The following is an 18,475-nucleotide window of genomic DNA, read 5'->3' on the forward strand; positions in this document are numbered from 1 at the left end:
GGCAGGAGAAAGCAGGAAATGTGCGGAAAGAAACTTCACTAATTCAAGGGACATGAGGATAGGAAGTTGGAGGGGACATCCAGAAAAGAAGGAAAGGAAAAGAAGAGAAAGCTTGTTAAAGCTGGATTCTTGAAAAGAATTGCTGGTTGTAAGGCATCAAGACATCCTGAAGGAGAAAATTGCTCAGGTAAGTGACAGCCTGAGCCTTATAGGTGAAATCCCTTTTTCCTGGAAAAAAATGGGCACTGGAAACAGATATTACCTAGGTAAAAAGAGTGCATTTGATTTATTTGAAAAGTAAACAGAAGGGATAATTATGCTGAATGACATAGAGGTATTACTCAGGGTGAAGATGGAACCAAACCTAGTGTATCAGTACATGGAAGACCAAAACTGCATGGTAGTCTAGCACAGATCTTGGTGATGAAATGGCTTTCGAGGAACTGTTTTTCATTGTGCATGGTGCAAAGGCAATACCACAGGAGATGGAGACATTAAAAATATATATATATAATGGTTTCTGAGAGGTGATAAGTATTCAGTTGTGAGAAAATGGGTTGTGGAACACCAAAAGAAGTGAGTTAGCCATACAAGCAACTGCCAGACCTAACCAAGCTGAGACTGCATAGCCAGCAGCCTGTAAGATGGCCTCACTTCTAATCTGAGCATCACACACGTGAAACCTTCTGAACCCATAACTTTAAAAACAGCCTTCAAATGGGCACTTGGGGGCAGTGGTTGCTTGGCTGTAAGTGAGGCAGAAACAGTGCCTGATTGTCAGTCTGGAATTGTGTGAATGCTACCATAAGCAAATAACAATAATGAGAAGGCAGCGTGGGCCAAACCACTATTTCTCCAGGTCTCAGAAGGCTTCAGTCTGCAGAAATATATTCGTGTTCTGTCACAGTGCTGAATTATGAAGTGATTCTTTGATTTTAACTGGTCCTTCATTCCTGCAGGAAGCACGTGGCCATGAAAGGGCTCAAAAAAAGAAGAAATAAAAAAAGGTAAGGGCTGTCCTTCAGAATCTGTCTCTTCCTGTTTATTTATTAGCTACACTCTAGCTGTTCATGTCTTTTTTTTTTTTCCTTCTCATGAGAGGCCCGCAGGTGACATCTGTACCAGGACCTTCCTTCCCCAGAGGATACTGGCGTGGATGTTCTTGGCTTTCACCATCCCCAGAGGATACTGGGGTGGATGTTCTTGGCTTTCACTGTCTCCTTCTGAACATCCTATTTAGTGCCAACTGCTTTAGCATCATTGTGCTTTGTTGTTGTCGTTGGACCATATTTCCTAAGGCCAGCAAACGCCAAACAGTAGACAACATCATGTTTTCATGTATTCAGCAGATAGGTAGGATGAAAGAAGAGGGGGATTCAAGCCTTGCTAACAGTCATAAAGTCCTCTGAAAAGTGATACAGCCAAGACTGTTAGTTCTTCTGCATGACTTTTCCTTTCCACAGGAAAAAAATGCACTTGGCATGGTTTTTGTGGGCAGCAATAAGATGCCCACAGATGTGTACATGACAATAAGATGTCACAGATGTGACCCACCTCCACCTCACCCTAAGACAGCTGGCCACTAGTTATTTTTGATCCTCAAAGCCATCTATCTGAGCAAATGTAACTCTCTGCCAGGTGAAAACACCTTTGCTTTCAGGGAGGTTTCCTTAGCAAAGGGACCAAGGTGGAAATAAGAAGTGTTCAGCCCTACAATAACAGAGGGATGATAAGAAAGTTGTTAGGGCTTCTTTAAAAATTTGTAAAACAAAACAGTAAAAATGCTAGGATTTGATCACAATGTTTTATGAATTATAATGCGAAAGTTCAAAAGGACAACTAAGAAAAATGTCAAGGCCCCGTTCTTCAGAATTAATCTGAGGAAGCAAAAGAAATCCAGCGGATGATTTCTATGCTAGAGTTGTGCATAAAATAAACGTTCTGATCAGAAATTGGGGATTAAAGTGAACGCTTAAAGTCTTAGTGGTGAAAAAAAAAAGGGGGGAAAGACTTATGGCATTTTATATTTTAATTTTGTTCCATTTTTTCTTTGCTTTTTTTTTTCAGCAGCCCATGGGGAACTCACAGTGGAAATCCATTCTTGAGGAACTGCACATTTGGTATGGACCCGTGCCAGAACAGTTTGTGAAGGACTGTATCTCATGGGAGGAACTCCACACCAGAGCAGGGGAACAGTGTGAAGAAGGAGTGGCAGAGGAAAAGTGCTATGGACCGACCACAGCCCCCACTCACTGTTCCTTGGCACTGTGCAGAGTGGAGAAGAAGGTAGAAGAGTTGGAAGTGAAAGTGTTGGAATGGAAGTGAAATTGAGCCTGAGAAGAAGGTGGATGGGGGGCAAGATGTTTTTAGTTTTGCCCCTTTTTTTTTTTTTAATTATCCTGCTCTTATTAATTGGCAATAAGTTAAATAAATCTACCCCAAGTCAAATCTGTTTTGCCCATGATCGTAACTGCTGAATGATCTCTCTGGCCTTATCTTGACTTATGAGCTTTATCATCGTACTTTCTCCCTCTGTCCTGCTGAGGAGCAGGAGTATGAGAACAGCTGGGTGGGCGTCTGGCAGCTGGCCAAGTTAACTTACCACATTTGCTTTCACACTTATTTAAGAAATAGTTAATTAAGCCTATTAATGTAAAAACAAAACTTTGGTAACATTATATTAAGCTTGGAATACTTTATGCACAAATCAAGGCTGCAGATTTTATGCATAATTAATTTCTGTAATGTTCCAGTTAATGGCCCTCTCAGCTCATCAACCAAGCAAGGGAGTGCACTGTGTCATGGGAAGCCATGTAGACAATAGATAAACTCATCCTTTTGGAGGTCTTCCTGACATGAGCCCTTATGGTGCCATGAGCTTCCTGTTCTCCAGCAGATGTCTAACCGGAGAGTAGCTGGAGGTATCTCACCTCACTTTGGAGAGTGTACAAAAGGCAGAAGTGAAGTATGGTCCCACCAGGAGGGCTGTAGGACATGGCTCCGCCCGCACCAGTACTCTGATGATGTTGCTCTTTAGAGGCAGATCAAAAGAGACATCTACAGAGCTAAAGGATAACCAAACCAGTTCAAACGCTATTATTTTCCACAGGCTTTGCAGCAAATTAAAATAAGAGCCCTGTTTATCTACTCCAATAACTCTAAGGGCTACCATTCTTGCAAGGTTCATTTTATTTTACCTTCACAATTTCTGAATGACAGAAAAAATGAGCACTTCCATTGGTCAGCCTGTTCAGCACATTCCTCAGCAGACAGCTGGAAATGAAAAGCCATGGTCTAATCTCAGTAAATTCAATAGAGACTGACATCATGGGGATCAGCGCTGAATCTACATATGTGTTGCCAGAGGTAGATCTGGTAACTGGATAGAAAAGCATGGAAAGTTTGTAGATATTCAGCTATCGTCTATTACTACTTGTTAATAAAACAGAAAGAGTAAAAAAAAAATGATTCTGAAGTAATCCTGTTTTGTTGGTAGCAGAATCATAGATGCATAATTAATAATGCATATTGCAGAATTAACAGTCTGTAGTACCTCTGTCTGAAAATGGTAGCAAAGATCTGTATTTCATCACAGTTCTTCATTGTTCCAAGCAGGTCATTTACCTGTCTGCACTATGAGATTAACTTTTCTCAATTAATGTTAATACCAGTTTTTTGTTCTAATCAGACTCTTCCAAAAGAGCAATAAGCAATGTGGGATTAGCATTAATAAGAAAAAAATAAAAGCATATTATGCCTGCTGGGCTTTTGCTGCTAGAGTTCCACTTCCACCTACGCTATTAATAAGGCTCTGGGTGAAATTGGCTTCTTTGAAGATGGAAAAAAATAGTCATGTACTTCTAAAGGATCTTTTTTCCATGCAGAAACTGTTATCAGCAGAACAACTGAGTGGATGCAGTGAAAGGCAAATGTCAGAATACGAATCTTTTCCTCTCAAATCATTTAACATTGACTGTACCAGTGCAAATAGTCATCCAAGAGGAGTAAAAAAAAAAAAATCTCAAAAAAAACTGCCTACCACAGTAGCCTGAAGGCCTTAACTTTGTAGTACATCAGCTGCATGGAGATCACAGATAAAAGTCCAGAGGAGCACAGACTATGAAGTGCAAGGACCACCTCACATTTAAGTCCCCCCTCTACCACAAGAGAAAGAAGCTGTTCTGAGTGCATTATGGACAACTTCTAGTTATGTCTGTCTGTCACAAAAAGTGTGAATTTAATCCCTTATGGGTGGCAGGGGTTTGTTGACTGAAGACAGCTTTGAGGAACAGAGCACTCAGCCGTTTTGTGTGTTGATGTTTCATGCCTGGCTAGGGAAGAGATGATAAAACCACCACAAGGTTGGGTTTTACAAGCTGGATAAAAGCACTAGAGAGGTTTCATTATTACTGTTCTTCAAAAGCTCTGCATAGTGCAGCCTCACAGAGCGTGATGCGTTCAAGTCATCAGGAATGAAGGGTTTGGGTATTTCACATAGGGTAAGGCTGTGGAACAGGAAATGAGTAAGATGAGAGACTACTGAGACATATCCTTATACCTGAGAGGGCTCCAAATCAGCCTCATTGGACTGTTTCAAGCAGAGGGTGCTTGAGAGAGTGCATGCCAGGTTCACAGTAGAGTCCTCAAACCTACAGAAAGGAAAGGGCAGAGGTTAAGGCTGTGGATAAGGACAGAGTCCCCTCCACCCAGAGGGTATTCAGGTACTCAGGCAGGATGTCATCTCCCCTTTGCTGATCTGCAGCATATCAGAGGGAAAAAATAAAGGGCAAGGAGGAAAGAATTAAATAAAGTTGTTTCAGAAAGCAAAGACCAGTGCATATTTCTCCTGAGAAAAAACACTGCTTGCAGACCACAGGTGAAAGCATGGTGACGAATTGTGAGTGGTGCTGTTGGGCTGGGGACCAGGGGCTGTGCCTCTAGGTTTGAATTAGATTTTCCATCCCATTTTCTTATGTCCTCTCCATGGTCACGTAGGTAAAACCACAGGGTGGCATATGGTGTGTACCCACTATCATCTTCCTTGCACAGAAGGATGCTTACCCCAATAGCTGAGACACTGGTCTGTACAGCTGGGGAGGAAAATAAGTTCTCTTGAAGTTGGTGGACCTCTTCAGAATGTTTCTCCACAGCCGAGATGCAGGCCTGTAGGGAAGAGGAAAGACTTTCTTTGTACTGTCAGAGTTGTTTTGCCAATTCATCCACTGTGGGTTCCTCATGCTCTTTCCAGGTCATTACTGCCAATGAGCTGGCATATAATGATGGTCCACTCCGTACAAACTTCCACCACATGGGTCACGTACACTTGTCTTCATCTGGATCTGTGGATATTTGTTCATTGTCTAGGTCCCTATAAGGTACCTCCCATAGGGTGAATTCCCTTCTCCATAGTGGTCCATGTGCCTGGTAGACATACAAATTCTTCCTTGAAGGGATACCTTTTCTTCACAGCTGTCAGGAAATGCCTCCAGAGGCTGTAGCCTGGTGCTCCATCTCCAATTGCTTTGTCAATGCCTGCATCTCCAGCAAGGGATCCCAGCTGCCTGGCTTCCCTGCCCTCTAATTCCAGACAATTGGATCTGGTGTCCCAGCACTGGGGCAACCAGGTGACAAGCTGCTCACCTATACAACAACCAAAATCTTTTTGCACATCTTGTAGCTGGTATAGGTTTCGGGTAGTTGCTGTTGTTTTTGTGACATCTTCATCTTCCTGTTCCTCTGATGGCCCAGCCTCATCTTCTCCGTACCTAGTCTTAACAGGAGTTTCTTTGCATTCTAAATGATCTGACTCTCTAAACCATTTTTTCATCTTTGTTATGGGTGCAACTGACACTGGTACAGTTTGTTTCCCTGGCTCAGCCTTGGGGCCTGTTTTAGGACTTGGACTGGCCACTGGGCCTGTCTCAGGGGTTATATTGGCATTGAATGCAGCTCAGAAAGCATAGGCAAAGCCTCAACATGTTGCAGTGATTTGTGTATGTCTGGTACTGCCAGGGTGATAACACATCTTTTTCAAGCACTCCACCAGTTTTTCAGGTTTTTGCAGTTGTTTGGGGTGAATTTCCAAAGCACTAGAGGTGCCCACTGGTCTAGATGCATGTCCATATCCTCCCACTCTCCCAGCCACTCATAACTATCCTACCTCAGGACACATATCTGGATGACACTCTTAAGTATTTGTTTAACCTTTGGTAAAACCTGAAGTGCATTCAAGAGACATAACAATAAGAACATGCCTGTCTGAACAGCCCAAGGATAGCCAAAGTTTTAGAAAGCTACCATAACTCTCCTGGAGAAGAAGAAAGGGAGAGTGAACGAGTGGGAAAAAACATCTTCCCCTGACCCTACCTCAGAGGGTATTAACAGTTACACCTCTCACGCTTTTTCTTCAGGGAGTCAACCTATGGAGGAGTCAGGGGGAGATGTCCAACAATAATTTCTTTCTTTAAAGTTATCTCCTTGAAGCTATAACTTCCAGTAACTTAAAGGCTTTTGACTTGCATACTGTGAAAACAGCATTTCTTTTATGAACAGCACATTCTCACAATTTCCACTTAGTGAAAGTAATGACAACACCACCAGTATCTATCCAAATCCATTTCTACTTACCACAAGGCAAAATTTGAATTCACATTAAGGTACCTTTTTCACACAGTCTGTTGTTCAAGCTTAACAAATACTTAAGAACATTCTTCAAAGTCAGGCTTACCTGTATGCTCTTGAGCTTTTTTTTTTTTTTTAGGGCTGGGAAGGGAGTTTAGAATCTATGTAAGTAATTTCACTGAAAACAGACAAGGTGAAGGAAGTACTCAAACTCCTCAACATTAAACAACTGTAGAACCCAGAAACACCTACCTACCAGCTTCTGAACTTGAATCACTTCCAACAAGCTCACAGCTTATACAGTGAAGTAGTTCCACCAGGGTTTTATTGTACTGAGAAGGCACCACCAATGTAACTAGCTCATAGAGTCTCTAAAACTATTCCACAGAGACAGTAGAAAACATGAAGAAGAAGAAAAAAAAAACAACCTACTAGGGAATACTGAGTCTACTTCACCACGAGGGAAAAGCACCCTAGGTAACCCAAGCCTCAAACTCTCCCTGGAGAGTTAATTCCCCCTACCTGCTCATGCTTCCTATATAGCGAAGGTCAAATGATCCACAGCTGGCAGATTTCACTTAACAAGGGTGGAGCCAAGAGACCTTGTGGAATAGGCTCATCTACCTGGCTTCAATGTTTTAAGGTTAATTGCTCCTTATCACTAATAGAAATAACCTGACAAGGGGCTTAGTGGTTAGAGTTGACCTAATGAATTAACTACAAAAGGTGCACAAGGGTCATATTTCTGTTAGTCGTTCTGTGAGGAAAATTAGTACAGAGCTTGTTAAAAAATAATAAATAAATAAAAATAAATAAAAAGAAAATGACCTTAAAGAGAAAATTGTTATCATAGATTTTCATCTGTCTAGTCATGATAGATAAAGAATATAGCAATCAGAATTACTTTTCTTGACATTAATGTTATTTAAATTTGTTTTTCTGAAATCTCTTCTTTGAGGTTTGTAATATACTTGGCGTTCATATCCTACAGAACTACAGGCTTTTATTTAAACAAAAATTAAGCAAATGCTGAGACACAATTATGAAACTATTAGGAAAAGTATTTCACTTTTATTAATTCTGCAATGAGAAAAAAATCTGAAAGATCAGATACCTATTCTGTGGGAACAGGATACCAATCTACTCATATAAATCACTAAGCTTGATCATGGGATAGATTTAACTGAGGCATGAACTAGGAAAACAGAAGTAAGTGGCAAATTACTGCAAACATGGTTCATTCTAGGCCAATTGTGCGAAAGTGATGACTCATCTATTTGGCACCCTGTTTAAGTGTTTTGCCTTTCTTCTGATGTGGGGAGTATATCATCAAACACACTAAAATCCAGTTAGCTGCTGAAGCACCTGAAAAGCCAGACTGGAGATTGACTACATCCTTGCCAGAATTTCATCCACAAGAGATGGAACTGTGGGGTGATCTGTACCTCCAAAAAGTAAAGTTCTGTTTTATGCTCTGTACCAATTAACCTTAGCTTGAATTTCCTCACAGGAGAGTAATTAGCATTTCCGTGAATTTGACAGGCATTGTGGTCATGATAGCTGCCAAAGAGCCCTGTGTGGCTAGGAGCTGTTGCAGGCTCCAAAGGCATGCCCTAATCTTGGGAAGGTGCTAGGAAGGTTTGGCAAGCCCCTGCACACTGCTCAGCTGATGATCCTGGCACTGGGCCCAAGGACAGGGTTTTGCTTTCTCTCTAAGGCCATGATGCTATTGCAGACTGTTGACAGTGAGGTGCTGCTTGTATGCTGCCCAGCAAGAGCAAAACCAAAGTAGCTCTTCTATTAAGAGAGGGGGGGGGTCTCCGTGGCCTGGGTATATGGTGAGGAGGATGGAGCCACTTGCCACAGGGAAGACTGTGGTTCAAAATCACCTCATGATCCATTCTGAAAAGAGCAGTTTATGCACTAATTTTTCCTTTTCCTTTCTTCCATCCTTCCACCTACCTCTCCTGAAACAGTCCTATATACTGTAAGCACAACATTGGTGACAGCAGAGCACACCTAGAGAAAGTCTTGGTGTGAAGAACTGCTGGGGGTCCATGCCAGCTGCCCTCCATCTCATGCCACCAAAATCCCTCCAGACCATATGGCCCAGGGTAGCTGCAACCTCTGTAACCATTGCAGTAGTACAGGAAGCCATGGATTGGTTTAGCATGCATTTTATTTCATGCAGCAATGGTGCTACCCTGCTATTTAGCATCTGAAGACAAAGCTGAGCACAGTGCAGGCATTCAAGGCTCTACAAGAATTTTATACCTTGAGCTTCTTTCCAGGAAATTCCATGGTGCAGAGGGATCTGCTCCACTTAGGTGAGTCACTGAGCAGGTTCCTGGGGGCCAGGCCAAGAGTGGGGCTTCTGTTAAAAGCCGCCTTTATGAGAAATATGGAATGTGATAACTGTTTGCCTTGGAAATTCCTTCGAAGACTCAGGGCCACGTACACCCGGGGGTGTGTGTGCTCCTAAGCACTCCCTGGAAAGTGAGACTGGAACATTTTACGCCTCTCTGGGCATGCATCTGCTTACCATATAGCTTGCAAAACCTGTCTGTGGAGCCATGGGCACTTGCTTGTTTCTGTTTCTTCCTCCTGACCCTTCTTATTAACATTTTCGACAGGTTTAGGTTTTTCCCTTAGGAGAGCTTGCAAGAAATGAGTAAATGCTTATGTCGCGGCTTTTCATCTATTTATTTTGGCTGTTTATTTTCGCTTTTCTTAGGAGAGACTGTGATGCATAAATAAGCTATGACCTGTCATCCCAGAGAGAGGAAATGGGAGACAGTGCATGGAAAATGTTTCTTAGTTTTCCTCCTTTAATTTCAGTAATGACATCATACTAAATGATCAGGCTTTTCCCTGGAATAGATTTTGCTGAATTTTCTTTTAATCATCCCCGGTGTATATCCTCATAGTAAACCTGAAAACAATTTGGGATATGTATCTTTAAGCCCTCAAGGTCTATATCATACCCCATTTAAACAGCCAATTAAGGTTTAATTTCACTGTAGTTTTCAGATACAAGGCAATCACTGTCTCCTGCAATGCCAATAAGGACTGCAGCAACAAAGGCTAACACTCCAAGTAGTAATTTAAAGACAGAGAAAGGAGGTGAAAATAAAAGACTTCCCTCCTTTGAAACCAAGCAATTAAAAGCCTACAGTGGCCATTTGCTGCTGTGACAACTGCTGTTAAAAAAAATAAATGAGAGATATCCTTAACGTATAGACTTCACTGTCATTTGGGGGTGACTTTTTTGTTGTTGTTGATTTTGTGTGATTTATTTGTTTGTTTTTGTTCTGGATTGTTGGAGGTTTTATTTATTTTATTTATTGTATTTATTTATTTTCTGGGGGATTGAGTGAGGAGTGGGGAGTTGCTTGCTTACATTAAGGGAGAACAAGTAACAGCAGGGGCAACAGGTACAAAAGCAGCAGAAGTTTCCCCCATGCTGCTCTGCTGATTATTTTAGCACTGACCTGTAAAAAGGGGTGCCTTTGAAAAGCCAAATAAACTTCTCCCTGAGCGTCTCTGCAGCAGAGGCTCAGCTATCAGGCTTCCACCACTTGCAGTTGAGCAGAGTGTCTGGTGTGTGATGATTTTGTGACGCAGATGACTATCAGTGAGAAGCTAAGATGAAAATTACTTATTTCGTTTCACACAAGATGGGGAATGGAGGCAAGGCTAGAAATAAAGTAAAGCAATGTAGCTAAATTCAGCAAATTCAAATGCGAACAACTTTGCTGAGTTCACCAGAGACCAGCTTCTGATTATGGTATTTGAACCAGACTTCTCCAACTGCATAACATAATGACTCCTTAGAGTCCTAAGTCAGGATTTCACTAATTAAGACACGTCTGAATATACAAACATATACACACCAATAAAGTTTAATTTGTTCTCTTATATTGGCTTTTCTTATTTACATTTTGAAAAAATAAAGAGAGAAGGAGACACCATAGATTAGATGGATAACATGTGCCGGTCATCTGCAGATATTCTCACAACACATAATAAACTAAAAAAAAGCCAAAGCTTAAGAGGTTTGACAGCATAACTGCAAAGGAATGATCATGATATCAATGTTAGCTGTTTTCAGTGTATTAAAGGTTCCTGCCACTGTGCTTTCCCAACCATGTTTATAGTACTAACATCTTCTTTTTCAATATTATTTTTTCTTCCATAAGCATTTGTTGCAAGATCACACCAAAAAGAAAATGAGTGGAAAACTGCCCAGATAGAGAAACAATGAAACCACATATAAAGAATGGAAGTCATCCTACAGACATCCAGCCCAGGCCTCCATCTACTCCACCTTGACACCACCTGCAGTCAGTGGAATCCAGACGCTACACCCAGCGTATTCATCGCATCCTAAAATAGATGTTCAAGCAGAGCATGTGAGCTGCTCCCTAAATGCATCTGTTTCTACCTCTCTTCTGACTGCAAAGAGCCTACAGAGAGCCATGGTGACTACTGGCTCAGCTGTAGACACCTTAAGGAATTGGGCTCAATGGTCCTTGTGTGTCCCTTCCCCCGCAGGATGTTCTACGATTCTAAGTGATATGAGACAAATCCCACCTAGCGTGTCCATCAAATTCTCACTGAAGTACAGAAATGTATTTTGTTTCTTCTTATCCCATTCATTTCTAGTAGATTGTAAATGTTGTTTGTGACAATAGAGCATAAAACATTTTCAGGTATATATGTGACTTCAATTGGCAATATGTTTTAAATATATGGTTTGGAATAGACATATTCACAGGTTTTTGCACTCCACACACTGGATGACAGGCAGAATTTGAAAAGCTCAGTGTTGTTTATAGTTTGGGGAAAAAAATGTCTCTGTGTTTTAAATTTAAAAGATGGAAAGAAAAAGACATGAAAAAAAAATAGAATCAAAAGATAGTGAAGCAAATTCTATGTATGGAAGCCAAACTTTGCCACTTCACTTCCTTTGGCCACAACACCCCCAGTAAGGCAGTTCTAGGTCACACGCCTTATTGGCACCTTCTTACTGGCTTTGAAGACCTAGTTTCAGAGGAGAGTGGCTACAGTCAGGCACTGGTGGGGACTTGCCAGATCTGCAGCCTCAGGCAAACACAGATGCTTCTCTGCTCCCCGCAGACAGATGCTGCTGAGCAGGCTGGGAAAGGCAGTAGATTTCAAGCACCGGGCCCCTGCTAAGTGAAAGCCATGCTCTGACTTGTCCTTGTCACTGTGAGGTCTGCTTGGCCTTTGCCACTGCCCGGACTGAGCGATGTCTTTGCCTTTGTGCAACACATGGTCCTTTCAACCAAAGTCTGGCCTCAGCTTAGGTTAGGTGTGAGCCCTTAAACGAACAGGCCTAGCTGTGTTATCTTCTTCCAGGAGGGTTCCGTGTTTGTTTTGGTGAATTGCCCCTTCAGGAGACGTTGTGCTGCTGGAGGAGCACAGTGGCCTCCTGTGATGGCTCCTGATGGTGGTTCCTGTGGTTGAGCTTGGCCTGTAAATATCACAAGGATCCCATAATGCAAGAACTTGACTATCAAGTACCCACTGATTGAGGAAGCCTTTTCCAGGATTCACTGGTAACCTGTCACCACAGTGACACCTGTAATCACAGAGGCATGGCACTGGGGATGTTCCACGCAGGTACACGTGTGGTTATAGTCTCATCACACTGCCAAAGGACCTCAGCAGCTCATGGTCATTCATTAGGTGTCTTTAACATCACAGCAGGCCCTCAGGTAAGAAAAGGGCGCAATCCTTACTTGTTGATGGAGAGAACAGTTGCTTTAACTACCAGACTGAAGTTGCAGGAGAAACCAGCACTGAATGAAACTGTGCCCAGGTCCAAATGGGGAACATCAGTATTTTCCTTAGATCAGGGCTGGATGGAGGTGTAAGGGGACACAATCCCATAAACAGCACTGGGTTGGAGGGTGGACTGTGGCTAAATTAAGAGAAACAGAATTCAAATGAAAAATGTTGTTTTAAACTGAGGCAGGTTTGGAGACAGTGCTCAGAAACCTCAGTCATACCTAAGTCAGACACCTGCCCTCCTGTCCCAGTAAGTTTTACATTAAAATGTTTATAAGCACTTGCACCTGAGAGCTGAGAGCATGGTGCCTGTTTTTTCAGGGGGGAAATCACAGTTCTCTCTTGCAGGGGCTGGCAGACCCCCAGGCTTGGGGTGCCGGGGTAAGGTAGGTTTTGGCCATTCAGCTGTCTCCCTTCTTGTTGTGGATGGGGCATGGGGACCCTGCTGTAGCCCACCTGCCTTCCAGCACAGCCCCACCAGTGTCACACACAGTCACACTGAGGAAGAGGCTGTAAATAACATGGTGTGAAATCAAGGTTGCTGAAAGGGTCATTGGTGTATTGGTATGGTGGTGGTCACCACAATAAAGTGGTTCCAAGGTGGCCGACCAGAAAAAAAAAGACAATTCTCATCGACAGCTTGCATTTTGTAGTGGTTATATAAAGTGCTGGAGGCTCAACCAAAAATAATGTGAAAAATATGTCTGTTCTGAACTGGGGGAAAAAGTAACATTTCCAAAAAAAAAAAAAAAAGGAAAACAGCAAAGTGAGAATTGAGTACAATCAATTCACATAAATCAAAGGTTTTAATTTTGATTGGAAGCATATCTTTGTGTATGTATATGTGTGTGTTCTACTGAGCCTAAATTGCAATACAAAGATGCTTTGAACCTCAGAAAATAGCTTTAGTTATGTGAGTATAAGAAAAATGTATTTTTACAGTTTCAGAAGTAGTGTATCACTGTTCTGAGCAAATATTTTGTAATGAAACAATGATTTAGATTTAAGAGAATAGGAATTTTCTGACTGGAAATATTTAATTAGTTAGTTTCCAATCAGCCATTGTGCAAAGCTTAGTTGTAACTCATTGCTCTAGGACCCACATATTAGAGATCAGTGTTTGATATTCCTCTGAAACTTGGCACCTCATACCTTTAGTCAAGCATTAAAAGAGGGGGGATATGAAGGGGAGAGCACACTCCACAGCTTCTTCTCCATTTTAAAATTAAACTTGTTTTATAAATTTTATTTGTTTAGACTAAGAGCTAAAGAGCATGTTAAGACATAACTGCCTATTAAGATTAATTCAAACCCAAAGTACCATTTTTAAAAGTCTAATTTCTGCGTTGCAACAACAACAAAAAAAATCCATTCGACTACCCTGTATATAAATACAAATTTGTCTCAGCATTATCTGAAAGAGCCCCTCCCCCCAGGCTGGCTTGTTGTCACAGGCAAATGCTTAATAGGTTGTGGCTGGAAAATCCCAGGGAAAGCTGGAGATTTTTATGAGATGAGCACTGATTGTGCAGGAGCCTGCAGCTATTGCTGACCTGCCTCGTCCACACAAAGAGGATTATTACATAAAAGAGTGCTGGAGATGTTGTATGAAAAATACATTTTAATTTCTTTCTCAGCAAGAGAATGAGATGGAGAGAAAGGAAATAGAGGCAGGCAGAGGAACTACTTCTGCAACTCGGTTAGGTGGGATTCCTTTATTATTTTTATTGTTATAGTTGTTACTTGGAAAGATCATTAGAGGGTCTTATATGGGTGCTCGTGAATGCATACCTAGTCCCACAGCCTCCCTTTATCTTTTCCAGACACACAGAGTCGGTCTTTTGCATACATAAAACCACATATACTCCCACGAGTATATATATTTTTCTGGCTTTTCCTCACGATTTGCCTTCTGCTACTCCCTCCTTACCTATTAGACAGATTGAACTGAAAGAAAGGCTCTATTTGTCTTTCTAATTATTGTGCACATGGAAGGACGTCAGCCCAGGCTCTTCTAATTGTTAGCTGTCTAGGGAGGACTTTTTTGTTGATGTGCTTCGTGCCAGGGAGCAGCCTGCCTTCCTACCTTGTACTGGAAAGCGCGGAGGAGACACCGTAAGCTCAATATCACTGCCAAGTGTTCTCTGTTCCTTCTCCCCCTTGCTTACAGTGGCGCTCACCTGGCGATGGCAGCTGTTTCTGCTCACTCATTTCCAGCACCAGGTTCCTCCCCAGGTTCCCCCCTCCATCCTCCCTTCCCCTTGGAGCCCAGGCGCTGATTTTGTACTTCCAGCAGCATGTTCACCTGTAACCATGACAACTGGGATGACATCAGCACGAGGGCTCAACATCACAGTGAGGACTCCAAACCAATTAAATGTTAATAACGCCTTTTTAATTGTGCCTGAAATATTTCTAGTACCAAAAAAAAAAAAAAAGTCGGGGGATGGGTGAGTAGATGTAGAAGGTGGAGGAAAAATTCTCTTTTCTTGCTGGCTGCCTGCATGATGACAACACCACACTTTCCTCAGGCACCACAGCAGCCTCAGCTGCTGTCAGAAATCATCCTTTCATTTCACCGAAGCAGTCGCCTGCATCCTCAGCGCCTCTATGACCAGCTGCAAATGCTTGGGTGGCCACTAATGTCTGCTTCGCAGTTGAGATGGGTGGAGGGGTGACACCGCTGCTGCCTTAATTCCTGCTCAGTTAGGGAAGCAGGACACAGCTTTGGCACTGCTTTGGCTCAGCTTTCCTCAGGCCAAGTCTCTGCCCTTGCATCACACACACGGCTTGAGCAAGGGTGCTGGCAGGGTGGCAGTTTACCCACCCTGCCTCTGCCAGAGAGATGCTGCTGAAGACAGGGACAGAGGATACAGCATGCCACAGGGACATTGCATTGGTCCTCTTGCAGAAGGGCTTAAAGCGGGCCTGCTGACTCGTCAGGGGAGCAAGAATTACAGGCACGGGTTGCTCAATCTGTACTAAACTACTAGCTTCACCTCTGCCTTGTATTGTTGCTCCTACAGCACAGGCACAATCTGGCTTACCCTGGCCCATCTCTGTGCTGCTGGGAGCAGCTCCTTGCCTGCAACACCCCATGGCAGATTTTACAGGGTGATGGCTCTGGCTGAAGCAGAGCTGCTTCCATTTTAAGCAGGGATGAGCATACCTGAGGCCTTGTCCTCCCCCAGGCAGGCAACTTTTCCGAACACAGAAATTTCCTGGGCGCAGAGCAGGGAGAAAAAAACAACTTCTACCTAATCAGATTTGTGTGGGGGGAGCAACCCTTCTTACTTGTGGTGGGTATTAACAATGTAGGTCGGGTCGGGGCCTGACAACTGGAGACTCGTGGCAGCCATCTTCCAGCAGCAGGGGAGCAGGCATCTTCCAGCAGTGGGGGAGCAGCCATGGTCCTCCAGCCCTCACCCCCGCTTTAAAATCAGCTCCTCGAGGTCCTTCCATTGCCCAGAAGAGAGAGTGTCCCCTGTCTGGATCCCTCTGAGAGTCACCACCGCTGCCTGTTGGGGCTGGGAAGCACGCAGTCTTCCTTTTTCACTTCTCTGAAGCCCGTGCAGTATGACTGGTACATACTGAGCAGGCCTTTTGCAAGGAGAAAAGGACATCACCTCCACATCTCCGAGATGGTTTAGACTACAGGGAGCATATTTGTCAATCTTTCATCATGTTGAATGTGTTTTAGCTTCAGTTCATTGCCTAGCCATTTAAGCAACAATTCTACTCCTCACGAGAGCAGTCACTGGATCTCCAGGTTGTGCTACTCTATCATAGCAGGTCAAATTCAGACTGTTCTAGTTTATGTTTTTCTCTGGGAACAGGTCTTTGATGTCTTACAGGATACGTTTCTCCCTGTGAAAAGGGCCTGTAAAGCTGTTGGTCCCAAGAACGAGGTGAGACTGAATGCAGGTAGCAAACCTGGCTCAGCAGATAGGGCAGGAGGGTCAGCATCATTACCAGGAAGCTCAGATGACATCTACCTCTTGGTCCTCAGCTTGAGGGTGAAGCCTGCATGTTTGACAGAGCTGCCTCTGTGCTGTAACAGCAAATGTCAAATACGAAAGAAAAGGTAGATAATCAAAAATGAAAAGAAGAAAAGAGGGAAAGGGGAGGAGAAAATAGGAAGGAGAGAGTAGAGAAGAGGGGGAAAAATCATGAAAAAATATACCCAGTTGTACTTGGGAAGACAGCAAATAGGGAGGAAAACTAAACTTTGAGGTTGGTCTTCAGGGCTTCCCTCTACTACACCATATGAATAGCACCAGTAGCAAACCTTCGGTTTTGTGGGAGGACTAGAAAATCAAATCAGTTGGGTAAGATCACCCCCCCACATTCATTCTTCAGAAATTTACTGGTTACAGCCACTGCCAGGGCTGCTGTAGTACTGTTATTTCATAGTTTGATGTAATTATTACCATTTATCTCTCTAAAGGGCCTGGTCATTTATCACTGGTATCTGTCATTGTGGCTAGAAGTTAACTGACGAAGACCAAGATATTGAATCATTTACTTTTATAATAAGGGATAAATTTTAGCTTACTAAGAAAGTAGCTAATTCATGTAACAGTCTTTGATGTTAATCCATGAGGATTTATGTTGCTCTTGTCCTATCTTATTTGTGTGAACTCCTTTTCCTTATTATGAGAGTAACTGCGCTGCTTGCCTGACAATGCCCTTTTAGCTGAACTGTGAACTGATTTAAATTGAGTATTGGACTAGTTCCCCTTGTGCTCCATAGTCCCATAAATTGGGGAAGGTGTTAGGGAAAGGCTACTTGAGTGAAATAAATGTTTAAATCCTTAGCTAGTTCTACCCTTTCTCTGCAAATGTTATTCCAACACCTTATTTCCAAATTTCCAGATGTCAGTAAAATACAGTAGAGCAATATCCACCCACTGCTACAGATGTTCTTGGCAAGCTTTTAAAGTGTGCTGAAGGAGTTCTGTCAACTAAACTGGGCAAAAAATTATGTGCCCAGTGAAAAAAAAAAACAGAGGAAAATTGGAAAAGGAGGATTGAGTTTTAAATCTCAAACATGTTTTCCTAGCAGGAAGAGTGGGAGGAATGATTCTCAACCCCCCCTTATCCATCAATGGCCTGTGGTCTGTGCAGGCTGTGTGCTGAGTGCTGAGCAGTACACCTGGGAGAAACCCCCTCCTTGGGCAGAGCATCCCCAACCTGTGATGCACCATGAATGCAAGATGAACAATGGAGCTGGAGGGGGAGAGGTGAAATTTTGTTTGGAAAAGACCAGTGCTTTCTTATGTTGCAGCTGGAGAGAGGGAAGGATGCCACTGTCCTTGTCCTGGAGGCAGGAGGGGAGGACCAGTGTGGACACAGGCTCCCGTGACAAGAGCGGAGATGCATTTTCAAGGACAGCTGCTTTGCCTGGGAGGAAGGACTGCCTGGAGGAGATGTGGGACCTCCACGCTCCTCCTTGAGGACAGCCAGCTCCTTTGCAGAAAAGCTTCTCTCTGTGGGCAGGATCAAAGCTGCTTGCTCAGTATTTTCCCTACTGTGATCCGAGGAAACATTCACCTCACATACACCCAGAAAAGCCCTGAGTAGGGCTTCAGCTGCTGCTGGAGACAGCAGGCTGAAGGCTGAACTTGCTGCTCAGCTTCCAGCTCAGACGTTGCCCCTGAATATTGTGTTTTTCCAGTTGAGTGGGGTTCTAGTAGAACCCGAGAGAGCAGCTCTGTCCCCGGGTAACTGCACCACTAGAACAACGTCATGCTGCAATGTCAACTTCCACAATCTCGCTGTTCCCCATCTCCAGCTGAAGTTCCCCGCAAAACTAAAACCAACTTCTGCAGTGAATAGGAGCAGGCCCTATTAGCATTCACCATATCTGCTCATTGACGGTGCTGCATGTCACATTATCTCATCACTGTAGGTATCCAGTGTGCCATCCTGCAGAATACATACTATGCATTTTGAGCAGCTGGATCCTCTGTACTAAGGCACTAGTCTGCCAGCTGCCTCTCTCTGTCAGGCTGCCTCACTGCATCCCTTCTACATTTGC

This window comes from Cygnus atratus, chromosome 1, assembly GCF_013377495.2.
Source record: "Cygnus atratus isolate AKBS03 ecotype Queensland, Australia chromosome 1, CAtr_DNAZoo_HiC_assembly, whole genome shotgun sequence".
NCBI lineage: Eukaryota > Metazoa > Chordata > Aves > Anseriformes > Anatidae > Cygnus > Cygnus atratus.